General features: G+C 36.8%; 1 protein-coding gene across 11 annotated transcripts in view; it reads right to left on the bottom strand.

The window, feature by feature from the left end:
- Lrba (LPS responsive beige-like anchor protein) overlaps positions 1–23,915 on the bottom strand; it is a 674,454-nt gene that overhangs the window by 583,304 nt on the left and 67,235 nt on the right. The gene's annotated exons all lie outside the window — the stretch shown is intronic.

Consider the following 23,915-nt stretch of genomic DNA (forward strand, 5'->3'; position numbering starts at 1 on the left):
CAAAAAAAAAAAAAGAAAACATAAAATCAAAATATAATTTACTAGGGAAAACCATTCATAATTCATATCCTAAGTACAAACAACTCCCTAAAAGAAAGTTTTAAAAACTGAAATGACTGCAAATGGTACCAAGAGATGAACAAAACCTCAATTTTGCTCACATAATTAATGACTATTAAAACTACAATAAAATATTGCAAGTGTTAGGCAAATTATAAATCCTTACTAACATATAAAATAAAATGTACTATGGGCAAGGATTTGGGGAAACAGGTACTCATATGTAAGTGTTGTTGAAGAAACTGGTGTCTACATTGTAAAACTCTTAAACAGAAATTTCTATTATAGATGCACTCAGGTAATGATGTTAGATATATAAATTGCATTTTATTAAGTAGAAAACATTTTAAAGTAAACCACCAGGAAATTAAAAGTTATTGGTTAATAAAATCAGATGTACCTAACTCTATAAGGAAATACAGTGAAGTCACTAAAAAGAAAGAGGTAGCACCATTTAACATGAAAAGATCTCTGAGACCCTGTTTTAAGTGATTAAATTAAAACACAGTGTTTAAAAAGAAGCTACAATTTCAGTATAAATGTGTACACATAATCATAAGTACACCTCTGTAAGGCTAAGAAAAACACAGAAAACTGAACACTGATTGCCTCCTCAGGGGGAAAAAAATCAGGGAGTGATTTTAGGATACTTTGAGCACCTTAAATTTTGTGCCATGAACGCCTATTTCTTATTGAACAAATAATTTTAGAAGAGCAAATGCAGAAAATACCAGTGCTATTGTCATAACAACATATAAAATTATTGTAAATACAAATGACATGAGTAATACTGCAGGAACCTGACATTTCTTGGGAAACCTATTTCTACCAAACTGCTCACTGAATCAAAAATAATTTAGTACACTATACTAATCACAACATATGAAAGCAGTCTTCAAACATTTAATAACCAGTACCTGGCACCAAGAAATCTGAGTGCATGCCACATCAACCAGCATGAACTCCAGCTAGGACAACTCATACTGACATGTTGAGGAACAGTGGCAAGATACTGGCAGCTACAGAAGATAACTCTAATTTTACAATACCAGGTAAATTCAACTTATTTACAAAGAACAATCACAAAATGTAAACCCTTCCATAAAATGAATATACACACTCATTCAGGACACTTTTATTGGATGCATTCTGGATGCCTGGCCCTTGGGACATAAAACAATGAGGAATACAACAGAAACAGCCGGTCCTTAATCATGGAATCAGCCAATCTATACTCCAAATTTTCTGAAAGTATGAATTTAGTGGATAGTAGACTCCTAGCTTTCAAACTAGAAATCTCTGTCCCAATGAAAATATATAATGATATCAAGTCAATAACTGTAGACCAAACACAGAACATTAATATAACTTTCCCCAAATACTGAATAGAAAATACAGTAAAGTGGTTTTTTTTTTTTTTTTTTACTTTCCCCAGGGGCTGGAAAGACAGCTCTATCAGTAAAATGCTTTTGTCATGCAAGTATAAGGACCTGAGTTCCGGTCTCCAGACTCACATAAAAAGTCACGCATGAAGTGCCTGCCTATAATCTCAGCACTGGGGAGAAGACAGGAGGGTCCTGGAGCTAGCTGGTCAGTCAGCCTAGTCTAATAGGTGAGCTCAAGATTCAGTGAGAGACCCATTTCAAAAAAACTTGGTGGGGCCAGCCCACCATGGCACACGCATGTGCACACACACACAAGCATGCACGCACGCACTGCACACAAGCAAAATAAGATAAATAGAAATGTAATAAGCAATTTTAATTGAAAATAAAAATAGAACAACAGCAATTGAGGACACCTGACAACATCTGGCCTCCATATATATGTGTATACACAAATACATACACACAATGAAAAAAGTTCCATGAAGACACAACCTACATATTAGGGGGCTGAAGAGATAGCTCAGCAGTTAAGAGCACTGGCTGCTCTTTCAGAGGACCCAGGTTCTATTTCCAACACCCACGTGGCAGTTAACAGCCATCTGTAACTCCAGTTCCTGGGGCTCTGACACCCTCCTCTGGCTTCCACAGGCTTTGCAAAACATAGCTGCAGGCAAAACACTAGTACACATAAAATAAAGATAAATAAATCAAAAAATTTAAAATAAAATATCTTGGAGTAAGTTTTAAAATATGCAAAACATAAGAACAAACATTTTTTCTAGTCTTGACAAAGATGTGTTTCTGGATAGAAATATTAAATTCTTTCTGGTTGTTAATGTTTCACATATTTTTGTAAATTTTTTATTGAATTTTTGTGTATTTCATACAGAACATCTTAGTCAATCTTAACCATCTTTATACCCCCTTCCCTATTAGTACCCTCCTGTAGCCCCCTGCCACTGGAATTCATACACTCTTTTCATTTGTGTTAAGGACTATTGTGTAAAGTTAGTGTCCCAAGACATCCCTCAGTGCAAGTTCATCCACTGGGTTCTAGTCAGCCCATCTAGAATCCCTCCCTTTAAGAAGATCAGCTCTTCCTCACTCAGCAGTAATCAGCTGCCAATAATTCTTCAACTAAGATTGCGGCCTGCTGCCCATTTCCACAGTTCTGTCCTGGAGTTTTGTCTGCTTGAGTTTGCATGGGTCTTATGCATCCTGACACCACTGCTGTAGATTCAGACAATACAATAAAAAATTCCAATATGATTATTTTTCCTGACACGTGACAAAGGATTCTATCTAGAAATTATATATAAGAAAACAGTGAAGGGAAATCCTGAACAAAATACCAAAGCCATTAAAATACTGATTATAAACATATGAAATAGGGAGAGAAAACACCACCATAAAAACAGAGCCTAGACCAATTTAAATAACTTAAACACAGGATTATACTGGCATCACAAGCATCACATGGAGCTATGACAATTTTCTTTTTTAAAAATTAGTAGTGAATCCTTATACCATTTGCCAAAATAAATTCCAGATAAAAGAAAACATGAAATGTTACACAGAAAGGAAGTGATCAACATTATGAAGACACAACCTACATACAGAATGGGAGGAAATAATTGCACACTAAGTATCTCACACAGGTTTAATATCCAGAATAGAAAAAAAACTCAAAATTCAATCACAAAAACCCATAAATAATCAGATTTTTAAACGGACAGTGTATATTCTTCAAAAGAAGACAATAAGTCAGGCATGCTGGCATATGAGACCAGCCTGGTCTACAATAGTGAGTTTCAGGCCAGCTGGAGCTACAGAGACCAGACAGGCTCACTAGGCTCCAGTGCATAATCTTGCACTTAAAGATATTTGGGTACAAATGCTTTTCTGGATAGGTCTTAACGTATATGACAGAATGCATGAGGTCCAGTCAGGATGGTGGGCTGTGGGGCAAGGATGGGTGAGGGGGTCTAAATTTAAGTAAGAACTATTTATGAAAGGCATAGAAACTCAAAAAAAAAATTTAATTTAAAAAATAAAAAAGACAAATGGTAAACAGATTTATGAAAAATGCTCAACAGCATTCATCATCAGGGAAATTAAAACCCAACCACAATGAGATATCACTTTGCACCTATAAGAATGGCAATCATCAAAAGACAAAAGAACAAGGAACAAGTGCTGGTAAAGATGTAGGGAAAAGGAATCCATGGACTCTTTCAAAGGGAATGTAAATTGTATTGCCATTATTAAAAGCAGTGTGGGGATTACTCAAAAAACTAAAAATAGACATGCCATATGATCCAACAATCCTGGGTATATATCCAAAAAATGAAATCAGTATGTCAAAGACCTGCACTTACGGTATATACGTTCACTGCAAAATTCTCAATAACTGCCATGAAATAAAATTTCAGTGTCCATTAACAGATGAATGCATAAAAAACATATATATATATAAACACACACAATGGAATAGTAGTCAACTACTAAAAATAATGGAATTCTGTCATCTCCAGCAACATGGATGGAACTAAAGATTAAATAAGTCAGACACAGAAAGTCAAATACAGTAATTTGTTACTCATTATTAGAATGTACAAATGTTGAGCTTTTAGAAGTTGAAAGTAGAGAGGCTGGAGAGATGGCTCAGTGGTTAAGAGCACTGACTGCTCTTGCAGAGGACCTGGGTTTGGTTCCCACCACTCACATGGCAGCTAACAACCATCTGTAATTTCAGTTCCAGGCACCATCTTCTGATCTCTGTGGGCACTGCTCAATACAGGTGCATTTACATACATGCAGGTAATACACTCATACACGAGCAGGACCTTTGACTTATCTTCATATAGATGGAACGGGTAAAAGAAAGGAGGCAGGGGCTCCTCCCAAGCCCATAAGACCCCTGAGGAAAAGGTCCTCAAACGACTTTAAGAGTAAAAATAAATTGGTTTATCTGGGCAAACTGCATGGCCTTAAACACTCCAAAGGAAAGTATAACCAAAGATTAAAGGGGCCAATATAAATTTTTAAGAGTCCATATGTATAGCTAAAGGCTACATAACAAGAAACAATGCCAGATAGGAGATACCTTTTGAAGTGTTGGCCAGGGTGGCGCAAGAGACTCCCAGATAGTAACCCAGCACAGAACTGGGAAAATGGACAGCATATCCAAATCTTTTTTTTTAACATTTTAAAAAATATTTAATTATTTTTATTTTATGTGTACGAGTGTATTGCCTGCATGTATGTGAGTGCACGTGTCGTGCAATGCCGTGGACGTGAGAAGAGGGCTTCATATTCCCCTGGAACTGGAGTTAAGGACAGCTTGTAGCCACCATGTGGGTGCTGGGAATTGAACTCAGGTCCTCTGCAAGAGTAGTCAGTGCTCTTAACTGCTGAGCCATCTCCCCAGCCCCGCAAATCATATCTAAAGGAATACTGACACCTGATTGCCACTAGATAAGGAACAGCTGACCATCCTAAAACAAAGACCTCTAGACAGGCTGACTAGATTCACCAGATGGACAAGTAATGGGGAACGGCTGGGGGTGCTGACAACACAGTGGACAGTAGCAGGAAAAACAGAGTAAAAGGGGGGAGAGGCTATGGGAGGATGCCATCTGGGAAGTGGCTATATAGATGAATAAGATTGTTTGGGATGTTCTGTGTGATATGCACACATACACAAAATCAACAAATTTTAAAAATGAATTATATTTGAGGACGAAGCACAAAAATTTATATCATGTTAATTAGTAGAGGTGATAAACATTACCATTGAAATCTACCCGATGACTTTATATCCATACACGGGTGCCAAGGATCCAAGTGCAACTGACCATAACTAGTAATAATCAGATACGTACAGATTAGAGACGCATGCGCCAACATCTAAGTGTTATTGGCAAAAACAATGAGTCTTTCTGTAAGAGACAGTATATTTTAAAATGAAATGGAGATCTTTTTTAAAGGTTAAAAACTCATTCAATTTTATGTCTTACAGGGTTTATACTGAGCTCAATATTGTATAGCTGTATTAATTCAACTCTGAACCTAAAAACTTTATAGCCACTTCTGAAAGAGATGTATCTTTGCTCTGGAAATTGTTATTGAGTATGCTAAAGCTGTAATGAAATGCTTCTTCTAAAAAATAAGAATATATATAAAATATATAAATAATAAAAAATAAAGAATTTTTTTAAAAGCAGTTGACAGTAGAATGGTGGTTAGCAAATATGGGGCATCTTAGGGGGATGAGTGGCTGGGAAAGTTTGGTCGGCAAACTTAAAGTTACAATTAGATGGTACAAAGAAGTCTAGTTGATACTACACAGTAGGGTGACTCTGCATAAAGATAGTGTGCTATAATGTATTTCAAAGAAGCAAGACAATGGTTTTGAATATTTTACCACAAATAAATGATAAAATAAATGATAAATGCTTAAGAAGATATATATGTTAGCTCTGACATTGTGCAGTGGAAACTTGAATCAAAGCAGATGAGAAACAGGCACTTTCATGCTTCCTACTGAAATAGTTCCAGAAAGCAATGCAGTAATAGTAATTAAACATATAGTCCTGGAAGGACATCTTTTATTAAATGTATACAAATGATCAGTAGCTATTGTCAAAGAGTACAAAATTTTAATGAAGAAACTTAAAACTGAGATTCATTTCATGAACTTTAACCTATAAATTGAAAGAAAATTTATTTTAATTAATTATTTATTATTTTAAGCATATCGCCTGCATGTATATAAGTGCACCCATGTGTGATGTGCCCATGGAGGCCAGAAGCGGGTATTAGATCCCTAGAACTGGAGTTATGGACAGTTGTGAGCTGCCATGTGGGTGCTGGGAACTGAACCCGGGTTCTCTGCAAGAACAGTCAGTGCTCTTAACTGCTGATCTATTTCTCCAGCCCCTAGTAAAGACAATTTCTAATCAATTTTAGCAGTAAAAAAGTCTGCTCTAAACCTAAGAACATCAATAGAGAGATCTAGAGAACCACCAATCCGCACAGGAAAACAAAATGAAAAATTAAGAAGTGACAAAATTCTCAGCTATAAGAATAACTTCTGGGGCTGGAGAGATGGCTCAGCGGTTAACAGCACTGACTGCTCTTGCAGAGGACCTGGGTTCGATTCCCAGCACCCACATGGCGGCTACGAACCGTCCTCAACTCCAGTTCCAGGGGCATCCGAAGCCCTCTTCTGACATCCATGGCATTGCAAGACAGGGGTGCGCTCACATACATGCAGGCAATACACTCGTACACATAAAATAAAAATAATAAATTAATTAATTAATTTTAAAAAAAAGAATAACTTCTAGTCAGAAAGAACTATAAAGGCTCAGAAAGAAAGCAAACAAACAGTAAATCTCTACAGCCATAAAAACCAGAACTCTATAGAATGTTATACATACCACATTATCCTAAAATAACTGTTTCATGAGAGTCAAGATAAAAGAGAAAAAAAAGTTTTATAAAAATGACCTATTCACAATAGTGAAGAAGACAAATTCTTCAGGAATAGTTTCTAGAAGACAACAATGAAGGGCTTTCCACAGAAGACAAGGAAGCAGCACTTCTTCATATGCACACATACAACACATGGACTTCATTTTTTAAAAAGCAAACCAAACAATATAGTTTAAACAATTTACTGCAAAGAAAATAAGTCTAGAGAAAGTTCTAATAGTGTGAAAATTTCTTCAACAATTATATATCCTCTGGGTAGAACTAAATGGGACAAAAACCTTGTTGTGACTAACTTAAGAGACCTAACCTTCACCTTAACATTACTTACATCAATCCTTCATGTTGATCTGTATATATCGGCAGCCATCCTTCCAAGAAGATATAGAATTAACTTTTAAAAGTAATTTCCAAAAAGGCCCCAAATATTTCACCGTCTTTCAAACTGAGCTTACAGTGTGAAAGCAATATACAGACAGGTGTTTTAAATATTCTTCCATGGCATTAAATATTATAAGATACGCCTTTCAAGAAGAAAATTGACGACTGAAATTTGTACATACAAATGTGTAGCATGTTTGATATACTGTATGTATGTATATCTATTATACCTAAAAAAACATACAGAGAGCTTAGAGTATGTCAGCTCTACCCTTTCTAACAGTTACTTGAAGCTGATCAACCTTCAAATCACAAATTTGTTTCCAATGACAGGGATCATAATCCAGGTTCAAGCATTGGCTAGTTATTATCTGAGCTGTAGTAATGGCTCTGCACTACAAAATGTAATCTTCCCAAATGTCACAGTAAGTTATGAATATCTGAGCAGCCTAATGCACTTTACTAGCCATGAAATGTGAAAATGTAATCTTATTACCTTTTTTATGGTTGTATTTTTTGAATAATGTAGGCTGGAAACTGATGTATAGTCTTTTCCTGCACTTTAGCATGATTTGGTCTCCTCTGCTATATAGAACATTTTTCAAAACTCTCCATTTCAACATATTTTAGTCTTGCCTGAAATTCATAAACAATTTTTATAGCAACCTTCAGGGTGGCATAACATGCTTTCTATAGGTTATAGTTTAATGTGCAAGATTATAGACCTTTTAAAGTATCTTATTCAAAGACTCAAATAAACCTTTACAAGTTTCTCCCAAGTTTTTAATTTGAGCATAATTTTCTTCTCAATGGTTACATTAATAAAATGCTTTAACCAATAATTAGTCATTAAGCAAAATCACTTATATTCTTAGAAAACCAAGAAATACATAGAGGCCAAAAATAATTATCTTCTCTTCCAAATATTTATAAAACTGTAAGACTGTAACTCACAGAACATTCTAATACTTCAAAGTAAAGCTATATTTACACTACACACCTCAATAGGAACTTCTTAAATTTCTCCTCAAAGACAAGACAGGAGTATAGTATAAGAACAGGACAGGAGTACTGTGCAACAGCAGGACAGGAGTACTGTATAACAACAGGAAAGATGTACTGTATAAAGACAGGAGTACTATATAAAGACAGGACAGGAGTGCCACATAAGGACAAGACAGGAGTACTGTATAAAGACATAACAGGAAACCTGGTCAGTATAATCATAGCTTCTGTCACTAACTATTCCTCTAGGTCTTGTGATCTGTCAAAAAAAAAATGCCTAAATTATTTTTTCTGTACATAAGATAAAGGATAAAGTTTCTTTATATGTATGCATTAGTTAGTTTTCTGTTGCTGTAATAAGACACCATCACCAAGGCAACTTAGAGAAGGAAGAATGTATTTAGTTTACAGTTCCAGAGGGACTAGAGTCCATCGTGGTGGGGAAGCATGGTGACAAGAGGTGGCCAGAGCAGAAAGAGGAATTCTCCTATCTTCAAGCAGGCACAGGAAGCAGAAAGTGACAGGAAATCCAGCAAGGGTTAAAAACTCTCAAAATCCACCCCCAGTGATGTACTTCCTCTGACATGGCCACACCTCCTCAAGCCTCCCAAAACAGCACCATCACCTGGGGACAAAATGTCCGAATACTTGGAGGCTATAGGACACATTCTCATTCCAACCATCACATTTCATCTACAGGGTTACATTCACATAGGAACGGATTCTTAGGAAAAACCGGATAGCTTGAGGTTAGCAGTTTTAAAACTAAGTACATTTTTCAAGGGTGAAGGACACATAAACGATATCAATAAGAGGTTGGGGAAAAATAAAATCCTAACTTGAGGTTGAACTCACAAACTTCCCATCTCAGCCTATAAGCATGACTTTGAAAAGCAAGGGACCTATCTTTCCACCTGTCCTCCTTCATGGTACCTAAGATGAATAAACAGTAGCAATAGCTAGAATACCTTTGAATCTAAGCAGTCCATCATGGTGAATGTAACAGTGCAGAACTGCTACAGCAGCCCACTACCCATATTCTTACCAGAAGGACAAATACACTCCTACTTTGCTGAAACCACTATTATTCTGGGTCTTTCTGTCATAGCTGCTGAATTAATATATGCTTTTTAAATTTGCTTTATTATTTTTAATTATGGTATTTTGTTGGTATGTGCATGTGAGTGCTCATACCCATGAAGGCCAGAGGCATAGGATCCCCCTGGAGCTAGAATTCTAGGCTACTGGGAATCACCTGATACAAATGCTAGGAACCGAACTCAGGTCCTCTGCAAGAACTTTACGTGCTCTTATAACCACTGAGCCATCTTCTCCAGTCCCCAATTAATATACATATGGTTATAAGTTATTTTTTCTCAAGAAATTAAGATAATATACCTGACTCTTTTTATAAGGTTTTGTGTGTGTGTGTGCATGCATGTGTGCACATGCGCATGTGTGAACGCACATGCACACCACAGCAAACGTGTAGCAGTCAGAGGACAACTTGTGATGCTCTGTTCTCTCCTTCCACCATGTGAGTCCTAGGGATCAAACTCAGGTTATCAGGTTTGACAGCAAGCACTTTTCTCACTGAATTATTTCACAGACTCTACTTGTGACTAAATGACATATTTACATTCCCACCACTTATACAATAACTAGTGTTAAGTCTCCAACTATGTCTATTTTGACCTACTTTTGAGAACTGGATATGTGTACTGATAAGTCTTGAAAGAGAAATCAAATAGCCTATTCCCTCACTACACTCTTATGAAATCACTTAATAACCAGCTGGGCATGATGGCACACCCCTTTAATCCCAGCACTCAGGAGGCAGAGGCAGGTGAATCTCTGAGTTCCAGGCCAGCCTGGTCTACAAAGTGAGTTCCAGACTAGTTGGGGCTACAGGGAGACCCTGTCTTAAAAAAGACAAAATAAATAAATAAATAAATAAATAACCAATAACCATCATTCTACCAAGTAGCTCCTGCTATGGACCACATTGTATACCCTCGCCAAAAAGAAAAAAAAAATTCCTATGTTGAAGTTTTAAGCTCCATTAATGCAGAAAATGATCGTATTAGGAAATAAGGTGGTTGTATATGTAACTAGTTCAGATGAGGTCATTAGGGTGAGCTCTAATCCAGCCTGACTGCTGTCCTTATAAAAACGGGAAAATTTGTACACAGACATGCACAAATTAAGAATGTTAGATGAAAATGAAGATGGAGTTCCAGATGATTTGACAAGCCAAGGAATGCCAAAGATTGCTAGCAAACCCTCCAAAGTTAAGAATGGTATATGAAGCAGTCTTACAAGTCTCAAGAACCAAATGGTTAAGACACTTAAGACACTGATCTTGACTTCTAGTTTACAAAAACTCCGAAGCAGTACATTTCTGCTATTTCAGCTGCTCAATTTCTAGATCTTGGTTACATAACCCTAACAAACTAATAAACCCCACTGTCTACCGATGTTGCTTTTTGATGGTGCCAACTAATTCCCCAGTAAGCATTCTTTAAAACTCTCGAAAGCCAGGATGATGGCATATACTTTTAATTCTAGCACTTGGGAGACAGAGGCAGACACATCTCTGTGAGATAGAGGCCAGCCTGGTCTATGCAGCGAGTTCCAGCTGGGACTACAGGAAAACCCTGTCTCAAAAATAAACAAAAACTCTTTTAAAAGACAGACCATGGGCTGAGAGGGGCAGCAGATAAAGCACTTGCCCCTCAGGCATAAGAAACAGAGTCGAGATCCCCAGAACCCACATCAATGCCAGTCAGGCATGGCAGCCAGAATTCCCATGCTCTAATAGTCTCCTACGGAGCATAGCCATGCTGCTTTGTAAGTCTGCCCACTTTTCTAAAGTATTCAGAAAAGGGCAATTTTTCCTTTTTTTCTATCTCTCTTCTAAGCATGCTTTCTCTAACATTTAGGGCTTCCTTACTCAACTGCCTCCTCCCTCATGGTTGAACTGCATGTTGGCTTAATTCAAGTAGCATGGCTTTTTTCCTTCTCTTCTCCATTTGCCTGCTCTGGGCTACTGCCAAGATTTACATCTCACCTGCCCTAGGTTTTTTCTTCTAAATTTGAATAAAATTGTCCTCAAGATTCCATTTCATTCCATTCTTAAATTCTTTTATTAATGAGACTAAGAACCCCAAGAGAGGACTCTTAATTTCCCCAGTATCGATACCAACTTGTTCTGAAACTATTTTCTGCAAAGTCGTCAAGAATCAAGCTTCATCTGAATAGAGGTCTCTCCCGCAGCCAAAATGGCAGCCATCAAGAAAATAATTAAGGAGCTGTAGAGACGGTTCAGTGATTAATAGCATTTTCTGCTCTTCCAAAGGACCTCAGTTCAATTCCCAGCATCCAAGTTGAGCAGCTCACAACTGCCTATAACTCCAGCTCCAGGGGACTCTGTCTTCTGGCCTCTGTGAGCACCCACACACATGTGGCATATACTCACACAGACACACACATAAATAAGAACAAACTTTTTAAAAGAGAAAATAATAACAAATGTTGGCGAGGATGCAGACAAAAAAGAACCCTTACATGATTCTTATGGGACTTTAAACTGGTCCAGACACTATAGAAATCAAAATTGAGGTTACTCAAAAAACTACAACTAAATCTACCCATATGACCCAGATAGACCACTCCTGGGTATTTACCTAAATGACTCCAAATCAACATATTACACAGAAGCTAGCATATCAATGTTTACTGCGGTATTATTCACAACAGCTAAGTCATAGAACCAATGCTGGTGTTCACCAACAGAGGAATGGATAAGTGTGGTTATATACACAATTGAATCTTTTCAATCATAGGAATCAGGTTATACTGTCTGAAGGAAAATGGATGCAAGTGGGGACAATCATATTGAATTACATCAGTTTCACACAAAAGCAGTATGCTTTCTCTAATTTGTGGGCCCCAGGCTTGACAGATTCATAAAATTGCATGTACAATGTACAGATGACATTAAAGTAGAAGTGAAACTATGTACAGGAAGAAAAGGAAATAATAAGGGGAGGGCCAAAGATAGCAGACGATGGAGACAATATATTCAAAATACATACAGGCATGAAATGGTCCTGTATGATAACATTTTTAAAAATCTAAACTTGGTCTTGAAACTCAGGTTTGAACATCTTACTAACTTATTAATTTTGATAAGTTACTTATATTTTATATTCTTTATTTATTAAGTGGGAATAATATAGGAGTTTTGTGAGAGATAAGAAGGATAATCCATGCATAGCACATAGCTTATAGTAATCATTCAATCTGTGTATGTTGTTTGTTGGAATTTATTAGAGGACTTGAGTACAGTTCCTAGTACCCACAAGACTGCAAACAACTGTCCTTAACTCCAGTTCCAGGGAATTCAATGCCATCTTCTGCCATCTGCCTCCGTGGACATTGTACGCACGTGGTGCAGTGGTGCACCTACATACAAGCAAGCAAAACACTCATAACATTAAAAAACAAGGTAGGCAGGGCTACATAGTGAGATTCTATCTCAAAAAAAGAGTTGCTGCTTTCACAGATTCGGGACAGGGGTTATGTTTAAGACACCATAAAGGCACTAACTACAAGTCCACACAGGTCCCAGAATCTGGTCCACAGAAAATGTTGGTCCAAACACAAATGGTTCCTGGTTTCTCATTTGTACTGCCAAGACTGAGTGGTTAGGTGGCAAGCATATAGTCCTTAAGAAGATGAAAGAGCCATGGAGCAATATGGATCTCGGAACAGCAAGACTGGCATGATGGCATCACTATTGATGACCATGAACAACTTTAACACACCTGGCATCTGACTTGTATTTAACTTAAGATCTAAATGGGGCTGGAGAGATGATTCAGCAGTTAAGAACATTGGCTGTTCTTGCAGAATACCCAGGTTTGACTCCCAGCACCCACATGGCAGCTAAAAACTTTCCATAACTCCAGTTCCAGGGGATCCAATGGCCTCTTCTGTCCTCTGTGGGCACTCCACGACATGGGTGCACTTACCCACATGTAGGCAATATATGCATACACATGAAAATATAAAAATAATTTAAAAAGAACTAAATCATTTTTTCTGTCCCATATACTCATTACCTAAACTGCCAAAACTCAAGTTCTATGTACTAATAATCTGATGGAAAAAGAGCTCCTAGGCAAGAGGACATACAAATGCACACAGGCACTCATACCTACTGCAATGACAATGAAAAGAACATCTGTCCACAGCAAAGGCAAAACTACAGTATATCAAGATAGACTACAGACTATGTCCTGGAGCATAATACAGAGGCAACAATTTTTCTAATAAATTTTTTTAGGTGTATAACTGTTATGCATTCGTGTATGTAAGTGAACCACCTGCATGCAATGCCTGTGGGGGTAAGAGGGCATAGGATCCCCCAGAACTGGTGTTATGAACAGTTGTTAGTGGCCATGTGGGTGTTGGGAACTGAACCCAGGTCTTCTGTAAGAGCAGCCAGTGCTCTTAACCACTGAGCCATCTCTCCAGACCATGACAATATTTTTCTTTAAACTGGGAATCAAACCCAAGTCTTCATGCATGTCAAATATCTCTCTATACCTGAGTAATACTTTTAGCCTCTGATGTCTTATAAGATAAAATTCAGTAGCTGGGTTTTATTTCAGGTTAGAAAAGAGTGTTAAAAACTATTTTTTTTTTTACTAAACAAGGGTACTGTGTCTAACAGACTATCAGTAGAAACTATGAATGAAAATGAAATACTTCATTTTTTGAAATACTATATTATATACTACTGGTCATCAAAATTCAGGTACCTTTTTTTTTGAGACAAGGTCTCCCTGTAGCCCCAGCTGGAACTCACAGAGATACACCTGCCTCTGCCTCTGAGTGCTGGGATTAAAGACATGTTCTCCCACCATGCCCAGCTTCTTCTTTTTTTTTAATTAATCTGTAATGTTTTTGGTTTTAAGAAACAGAAACATCTGGGGCTGGAGAGATGGCTCAGCAGTTAAGAACACTGGTTGTTCCTGCAGAAGATCTGGGTTCAAATCCCAGCACCCACATGGCAGGTAACAACTGTCTGTAACTCCAGTCCCAGGAGATCCCACAGCCTCTTCTGACCTCCTTGGGCATTGCACGACATGGGTGCGCTTACCTTCGTGCAGGCAATACATGCATACACATAAAATAAAAATAATAAATAAAAATTTTTTAAAGTTTAAAAAAGAAACAGAAATATCAAAATAGCTTAAGTAAGGAAAAGGAATGACTGGTCCATAGTGCCAAGATAATCCATCAGGTGCAGGTGTAAGAACAGCGGAACCCCTGAAACCAGGAGTTGATATTACCACAATGTTCTTGCCCCATTATCAGTATAAATGGGTTTTGTCTGTCTATACAGCAGGGACGATGTCAGCTGGAAGCCTCTAGTTTACATCTTTCCAACTTTTGAATCAAAGGTCTACCTCTGAAATCAACCAATCTTAGTAACTCATTTTTTGTTTGTCTGTTTGTTGAGACAGGGTCTCCTGGATCCTTAGACTGGCCTTGTAGTCAGGATAACCTTGAACTGCTGAGATTATAGGTATGTACCACCACACCCAGGATGCTAGGTCAATGCTCTACTAACTCAGCTACAGTCTTAGGTCCCCTCTTCAATACATTATTACTGGTCTCTTTCACAACTAGTAATTCCTTACATAAAAAATTTGGTATGAAATTATTATAAAGATATAACAGTTCTTACTTCATGGAGAAAAAGAGTTTTTTCTTTCACATGTTCCAAATTTTATCATTTCTCAAAATAAGACTTCAGATTAGAAACTATGAAATTTAGCAATATGTTTTAAAATAGTTTGGAAATATTAAGAGAATGATAATCGAGCTTAAGCTGCTAAAGTATAAGAAACATTAAACTGTACCTGATGCTACAGCCTTAAAGTTATGAATACATAATCAAATGCAAATATTGACATGATTGATTTGAATGTGGAATGCATGACCGTGTGCTCTCTCTCTCTCTCATGTCCTATGGTGTTTCTGTCCACATAATGTAAGTTCAGTGGACTTCCAACTACTTGTCACCAGTGACAGATTTCTGATTTTTAAAATATGACAGTGCTATAAATCACTAGTTTGCTAGATTGAACTAGTAATCTATTAAAGAACATGACAGTATTTACTGTAGATAAATGCAAATTTAAAAAGGTTCTGTGTATGAAGGTTTAAATGATTTATTAGCCTTCAGTGCACACATGAGTCTGAAGTTATGTAATGGATTTAGAAAATTTCATTTCCTGTTTGAAGGTTCAAATTTGCATATTTATTCTATAATGCAAGTATTAGAGCTTAGTCAATAGAATATATAGTTAAACTCTCTGACATCACTATATGCTTAATTTAGGGGGATATATTATAATGTCAAATCTTTTTTAAGGTATAGGGCAAGTGATTATATCAACTCTATTTTTTGCTGGAATAGATTGAGAGATATTGAGGAAGAAATAGAGAAACAGAAACTGTAGTCTCTAGGTGGCCTAAGAATCTGTGTTCAAGTGAGCTTTCTTGCTCTTTAATTTGGCTCATCTTTTCCTAGTAGGTAGAGATTCATCAAGGTTAATCTTATGACAAGTTCTCACTTTGTGTCTTGTTTGTTCCTATTTATTATTTGAAATAGTCTATCAGTTGCTAGGGCTGCAGAGTGCAGGCACCACCACCTATCCAATATGTTTATTGGTTGGTGGATAGTTGGCTGGTTGGTTGGTTTCTGAGATAAGACCATGTTGGCCTTGAGCTCATGAGCTTCCTACATCAGCCTCTCCACTACTAGGGTTACAGTCACACACCATCATACTTAGATCGACTTTTTTTTTTTTTAACTAAATCATTGGTTTCGAGATAATTGTATCATCTCATGCAGTTGAAGAAATTATACAGAGAAATCCCTCTGTTCTTTACCTAGTTTCCTTCAATATGAAAATCTTGAAAATACAGTATAGTACAGATATGGATAGAGAATCAAAATACAGAAACTTTCCTATTGCCCTACTATGGGCCATGTTTTTGTCCCTCCCACGGCATCCCATTTCAACTGCTGAAAACCACCAATCTTTATTTCCATAATTTGGCCAGTTGAAGAACTTTATATAAATGGAATAATACATGAGTCTGGGCATTTTTTCAGTTAGTACAATACCCTGGAGATTAATCGAGATTGTTGTATAAGTAGTTTGCTCCTGTCTATTGCTACATAGCATGCAATGGTACAGGTGTGGTAAAGGTCAGCTGGGTTGTTCCATATTATGCAGCTATAAACATTTATGTATAGTTTTTTGCATGCATATAACTTTCCATTTCTCTAGGGAAAATACCAGGAGTACATTTACTAGTTCATAGATTATTCGCATATTCAATTTTTTAAAGAAATTACCAAACTGTTTCCACAGTGGTTGTGTCATTTCACCTCCCCACCAGCAATATATGATTCATTTTCTCCACAGCCTCCTCAGCAATTGGTGTTGTCACTGTTTTATTTTAGTCATTCTGACTGATGCTAGTGACACTTCGCTGTGGTTAAATTTGAATTTCCCTAATGTCTAATGATGCTGAACTCTTTTTCAGATGCTGGTCACCTTTATGACTTCTTCAATAAAATACCTGTTCTTATCTTTAAGACTATTTTCTACTTGCATTTTTGTACTTCTGAATCTGAGAGTTATTTATATATTATAGAGATCTCTTGTCAGATATTTGGTTTGCAAACATTTTCTACTAGTCTGCAATTTGTCATTTTATCATTATACGTTTTTGGTAACAGTGTGTAATTTTGATAAAGCCTAATTTATAAGTTTTCAACCACGGTATTTGCTTTTGGTGTCAAGTCTAAAACCATGAAACTTTTCTAAAACATTTTTAAAGTAATTTTATTTTTTATTTTATGCATATGAGTATATTGCCTGTGCATGTATATAATTTCATGCATGTCGAGCAATGCCCACAGAAGTCAGAAGTGGGTGTCAGAACCCCTGTAACTAGAGTTACAGATGGTCATTAGTTGCCATGTCGGTGCTGGGAACTGAACCCGGACCTTCTGCAAGAGCAGCCAGTGCTCTTAATCACTGAGCCATCTCTCCAGCCCCTCTAAAAGTTTTGTTATATATTTCAATCCAAGATCTGTGCTGTTTGTTTTGAGTTAGGTATGATATTTGTAACGACCGGTTACTTACTGTTGTCTAATTGCTCCATGTGTTGCAAAAATTGTCCTTCTTCCGCTAAATTGCTTTTTACACCTTTATCAAAGCCCTTTTGGGAAGGCATATGTCTAGATTCTCTATTCTGTTTCATGGCTCTATGTGTCTGTCTTCTGGCAGCTTCTCACAGTATTGATCACTGCAGCCATGTAACAAGTCTGAAATTAGGTAAGCAGATTCCTCATACTCCTTCAAGACTATTTTTGCTCTTCTACCTTGGTTCTTCCATATAAAATTTAAAATAATATTTTCTCTATAGAAAACTTTCTGAGATTTTTGAAAGAAATGTTAAAACTATGTGTACCAATTTGAGGTATTGACTTCTATGAAATGCACATTATCTCTCCATTTATTTAGATTTTTGTTTTCTTTCACTATTGCATTCCTGTTTTAGCATCCTGGTCTTGCAAGCCTTATGCCTAAGTAGTTTTATATTTCTAGCAGTTATAAATGTTGCTGTTTTGATTTCATTACCCACACTGTTGTTTCTAGTAAATAAAGATTTATATTTGTATGTTTGTCTTGGAACCTCTGACCTTGCTAGGAAGGTCAGTTCTTAACTTTGTTTTGTCTCTGCAGTCATGACGGTTATTGGTATATAGCCTGTGCGCATGTGTGCGTGTCTATGTCTGTCTGTGCACATGAGAATTCATTAGTGGGGGATCAAACTCAAGATTTTTTTTTCTTTAGGTTTTTTTTTTCTGTCTTTGCTTTGGTATTCACTTCATAAAATAAATTGAGAAGTATAAAAATGGTATTCATTTTGAAACATTTAATAGACAGTGAAACTTTGTGAACAGTGAGCTATCTTTTTTGAGTTTAAAATTATAAACTTTCATAAGTTATAGTTATTCAAATTGCCTATGTTATGCTGAGCAAGTTGTAACAGTTCATATTTTTGGATGAAACAGTGCATGTCAAATAAGTTCTGAAATGATATATTTAAAGTTCTATTATTCCCTTGTAGTTTTTCTGCTTGCAAGGTCCACAGTGACCTCTTGCTTCATCCCTGATATTGCAAAGCTGGGTCTACTGTCTTGCTTCTTTGTCCATCTTGACAAAGTTATTCAATTTTATTGGTATTTTCCAAGAGCTGGCTCTTTGCTTCATTCAATTTTTTTCCTATTGTTTTTCTCTTTTCACTTGTGTTGACTTCTTTATTATTTCTTACCTTTTGTTTGCTTCTAGCTTAGTTTGCTTTTTCTATTAGGTTTCTGAAGACTGAAGTTTACTGATTTGAGATATCTTTGCTAATTATGAGATTTTACTTTTGCAAATCTTCCTCTGTGTTGAATTAACTATAGCCACAAATTTTGATATGCTAAGATTTTAATTTTGACTGAGTTGACGGTATTTTTGTTTCGTTTTACATTTTGTTGTTTTGAGAAGGAGTCTCCTTGTGTAATTCAGGCTGGCCTAACTTGTGATCTTCCTCCTTCAGCCTCCCAAGAACCAGGGTTTTAGGTATGGGTCATCAAGCCCAGGAAGTTCACAGTATTTTTAAAGCTCTTTTCAGACTTCTTCTTTGCTTTATTAATCATTAAGAAGTTTCTACCTGTTTGGAGATCTTTATCTTATTTTTCTATTATTGATCTGTAATTTGATATGATACTATTATTGACAGAACCCACATTTTATGTTTTTATTTGCTTTAAGATTTGGCTTGGCTAGGCAGGGTAGCATATGCCTTTAATCCACTCAGGAGTCGGAGGTGGGCAGGAGGGGTGGGGGGAGAAATCAAGCATCTTATAAAGAATGGCATCTTAGTTTAGAATTTCTAATAATGAGGTTTTTTCCTTTTTCTTATTTTTTTAATTCAGAGGAAAACTTGTGGTGCTTCCACCCTGTGGGTCCCAGGAACCAAACTGAGGTTATCAAGTCTGGTAAAGGCCTTTACCCACTGAACTATCTCACCAGTCCTTTTCCGGCTTTTTGTTTTGTTTTGTTTTGTTTTTTGACAGGACCTTGCTATGAGGCCTGGCTAGCCTGGTACTCAGTATGTGGCCCCAACTGGCCTTGAACTGGCTTCAATTCTCTGTCTCAGCAGCCTATACCTGACAAACAAGGTTTTTTTCTTCTTATTGCTACATAAAGTAATGGCAAACCTTGCAACTCGGCATCATAGATTTGATGCTAATGGATAATAAGGCCTACTTATAACCAAAAACATCTGTACAATATTCTAATTTCATCAAAAGGGAAACAAAAATAATTAAATACACTTTTCAATATATAAATTCTTATAAATGACCACATAGCAAAGTAGATGAATGTATGTGGGAAATACCAGGCACAGAGATTCAGGGGTGTATCAGACACTTGCAGACTACTATATTACAATTAGATATGGTAACATTACAAACAAAATGAAGTACGACTTTCTCTTATTTTACAGCCTAAATATATTCTTGGAAAATTCAGTACATATTAAAAACATTTTTAAAACAGTTTGTAGGAGTTGGAGAGATGGCTCAGTGATTAAAAGCACTGGCTGCTCTTGCAGAAGACTTGGGTTTGAATCCCAGCACCCACATGGTGGCTAATAACAGAATGTAACCCCAGTTCCAGGGATCTGATGTCCTCTTCTGTCCTCTTATGACACAGGTGTAAGTACTTATACACATGCAGGCATAACACTCATACACATAAAATAAAAATAATTTTTTTTTAAATTTTTTATTGTTATAGTAAATTCTGTGGCCAACAGCTTTAGTCCCAGTACTCAGGAGGCAGAGACAGGTGGTTATCTGTGAGTTCGAGGCCAGCCTGGTCTACATGGCATGTTCCAGGCCAACTATAGCTACACAGTGAGTGCCTATCGCAAAAGAAAAAGAAATGCAGATAAGTTCTATGTTCAGGAGAATGGAGGATTGTAAGACCGTGCTGTTTACACATGTATCTTCTGTTGCAGGACTCCTAGCACTCCTAACCCAGAATACTGTCTACCACCAACTGCAAATCACTGACACAGCCAAAAGCACTGCCCAGATTCCCCAAACACCACCAGGGAGCGCTATTGGCCTCACTAGGAAGCAACAATCTATACAACAGAGCAAGGAATTATGTTCAAGACAGTTAAAGGACAAGAGCAGGTATGTATAACAGTCTATTTCATGTACATATAAAGATAAAAAGACACAAGGACAATTGGAGAAATGGACAGATGTAAATTTGTAGACTGAATGTATGTGTGCACATGTGTATATGTGTTCTTAGAAGGTTCATAATAAACTATTACCAATGGCTACCTCGAATAAGTGGGTTAAGAATAGGGGAATGAGAGAATCAACCTCTAACTTTTACTTTATTTTTTCAATGAATATACGTCACTTTAAGGGGGGGCTGTGAAATGATTCATAAGGCAAACCTGATGACTTCAGTTCAATCCCCACAACCCATGGAAAAAAGCCAAGTGAATGTAGATGTACTCAGAGGCAGGAGCCAGAGACATCAGAGAACCTGAAGATGGAGTTAGAACCAATTGTGAATTGCCTGATGTGGATGCTGGGAAGTGAACTCAGATCCTGTGAATGAGCATAAACACTCTTTAACCCCTAAGCCATCTCTCCAGCACCATAAATAATTTTTAATAAAACTGGATATAGTGGTGCATATAATCTCAGCACTTTGAAGGAAATGACAGGAGGCAGGAGATCAGTATAAGTTCAAGACCAAAACTAGACTGGTCTACAGAGTAAGGCACTGTCTCTTTAAAAAAAAATAAAACAAAACTGAGTTACACTGATCAAGACAAAAGACTCAAATTATGAAAATGTGAAATAGGAGACAGCACATTACTACCAACCTTACAGAAACAAAAGAGATTACAAAAGAACACTATGAACAAGTCTGCCAATGAAGTAACATGTTAGATAAAAAGAACAAATTCCTAGAAAGCCACTTATTCCTGAAATTGACTCTAGAAGAAATAGAAACAATAAACAGACTGGAAACAAAGACATGATCATCAAAAATCACCTCACAAAGAAAAGTGAGGCTGACAGTTTTGTTTAAAGATGAATTAATACAATTCTTCACAAACTCTTCCCCAAAATTAAAAAGAACACTTCCCAACTCATTCTATGAGGCCATTATTACCCTTAAACTACAAAGACATAAAGAAAACACAATAAATATCACATAAACATGAGGACAAAAAAACGGCCTCAAAAAATAATTCTGCATAATGATCAAATGAGATTTATTACAGAAGTCCAAATTTGGATTAACATTTGAAAATTAATAAATATAGGGCTGGGGAAGATATCTCCGTAATTAAACTCCCTGGGGCCTGAGTTCAATGCCCAGAACCCACATAATAAAAAGCCAGGTGTAGTGGCGTATGCTTTTAATCCCAGCACTAGTGAGGCAGCAACAGCTGTATCTCGGGGGTTGCTGGCCACCAGCCTAACCTATATGTTGAGTTCCAGGCCAGTGAAAGTGTGTGGCTAAAAACACAGAACCAGCGCCTGAAGCGCAATAGCCAAGGCTGAGCTCTGGCCTCTACACAGGAGCACGTACACAAACCTGCACATATACACAAATCCACACAGGCACATGCCCCCACACACACACCAAAAGATTAATAAATGGGATATACTACTTTTTTAAAATATTTTATTTATTATTTTTATTTTATATGTATGAGTGTTATGCCTGCATGTAGGTAAGTGCACCCATGTCATGCAACGCTACAGACAGTTGTTAGCTGCCATGTGGGTGCTGGGATTCGAACCCGGGTCTTCTTCAAGAACAGCCAGTGTTCTTAAACGCTAAGCCATCTCTCCAGCCCCTAAATATGATATACTACTTAAACAACAGGAAAGGAAAATAACCTTATGATCATCTTAATAAACAAACAAAAAAAGAATCATTTTCTAACAGCATTTCATAATAAAAAACACTTGAAGTAGCGATTGTCCAACCTGATAAAGGACATCTACAAAAATCTCACAACTAACATCAGACTTAATATAAGTAACACTGTGAATTCATAGGATACGTCATCTTTACACACATACACACACAGAGTATATATGTAAACACGCAACTCCAAGACATAAAACTACAATCAGAATTTAAGGGCATATGCGTACATCTGGTCCCAAAAGCCATATGAACAATGACCAGTACAGTAGCAAGGCACATGCCTAGTTTCCAAACTGTAGTTCTCAAGTAACTCTTCTAACAACAACAACAACAACAAATTAGGTTTCTTGTACAAATATCTAACTCAAGGTCTGGAGCTGGAAATGAAAAGCTGAGCCTAAAACATCTTGCCATATGAAATAACAGGAATGTTATCAAATCAAGTAAGGATCTGCCAAAAAGATTCAAGGACCAGCCTAAAGAATACCCTACTGACCAAAGAAATATAAGGCAATCTGAAGTTCAATAATGAAAACAATTACAATCAAATACATTCAATTCCATTAGTTCATAAAATTTCAAAACCACAAAAACAATTAACTGGTTTCCCCTAGAGGTTGAAAACATCTATTACTTTGAAAACTAGAAAATAGAATCAGATATTTATTCTCCCCCTTCTATGACAGCAACTGCACGTCTAAGTAGTCAAAACGGGAGAGAAAACATCTCTTCACAAAAATAGTTCAGTTATTTCAGATATACATGCACAAAAAAAAAAGACCATCACCATTTTTCAGACCCTAGCAAATAAATGCATCTAGACAGAGAGAGCATCAGGACTGGGAACATCACAAGCAGAGAGGAAACAGTCAAGAGTGCTTCCAATGAAAGAACACAGCACCACCTACAGTCTAGCCACAGGTATAGAAGCAATTCTAACCCAGACTCTATAGATTCTGCTGCTAAAATGCAGCAAATACAGAGGAAAGAGGGCAAGTTAAACTACATCACGAATATGCAATAAACAAAATCCAGATTGAAAAACTATAAATGTCAGAAGTTCCAAGTTCTTCAATAGGTAAATTCGTCTGATGCTTTAAAAATACTTAAAGCTAGGTATGGAGTACCTAGCACCTAGCATTTGCAAGGTAGGGGAAGGAAAAGCAAGAATATAAGGTCAACCTCACCTACGTTGCAAGTTTGAGGCCAGCCTTAGCTAAAATGAGATCCTGTCTCAAAGAAAAGAAACAAGTTGGCTGGTTGGTTGGTTAGTTAATTAGCTGTTAGATAGTTAATAGGGTAGGTGGATAGATAGACAGATGATACGTAGGTAGGAGGGAGACAGATAGATGATAGATGATAGATAGATAGATAGATGATAGATAGATAGATAGATAGATAGATAGATAGATAGATAGATAGATAGATATAGATAGACGATCGATAGATAGAT

The sequence above is a fragment of the Nannospalax galili genome, unplaced genomic scaffold, assembly GCF_000622305.1.
Source record: "Nannospalax galili isolate Female #2095 unplaced genomic scaffold, S.galili_v1.0 scaffold305, whole genome shotgun sequence".
Lineage (NCBI taxonomy): Eukaryota > Metazoa > Chordata > Mammalia > Rodentia > Spalacidae > Nannospalax > Nannospalax galili.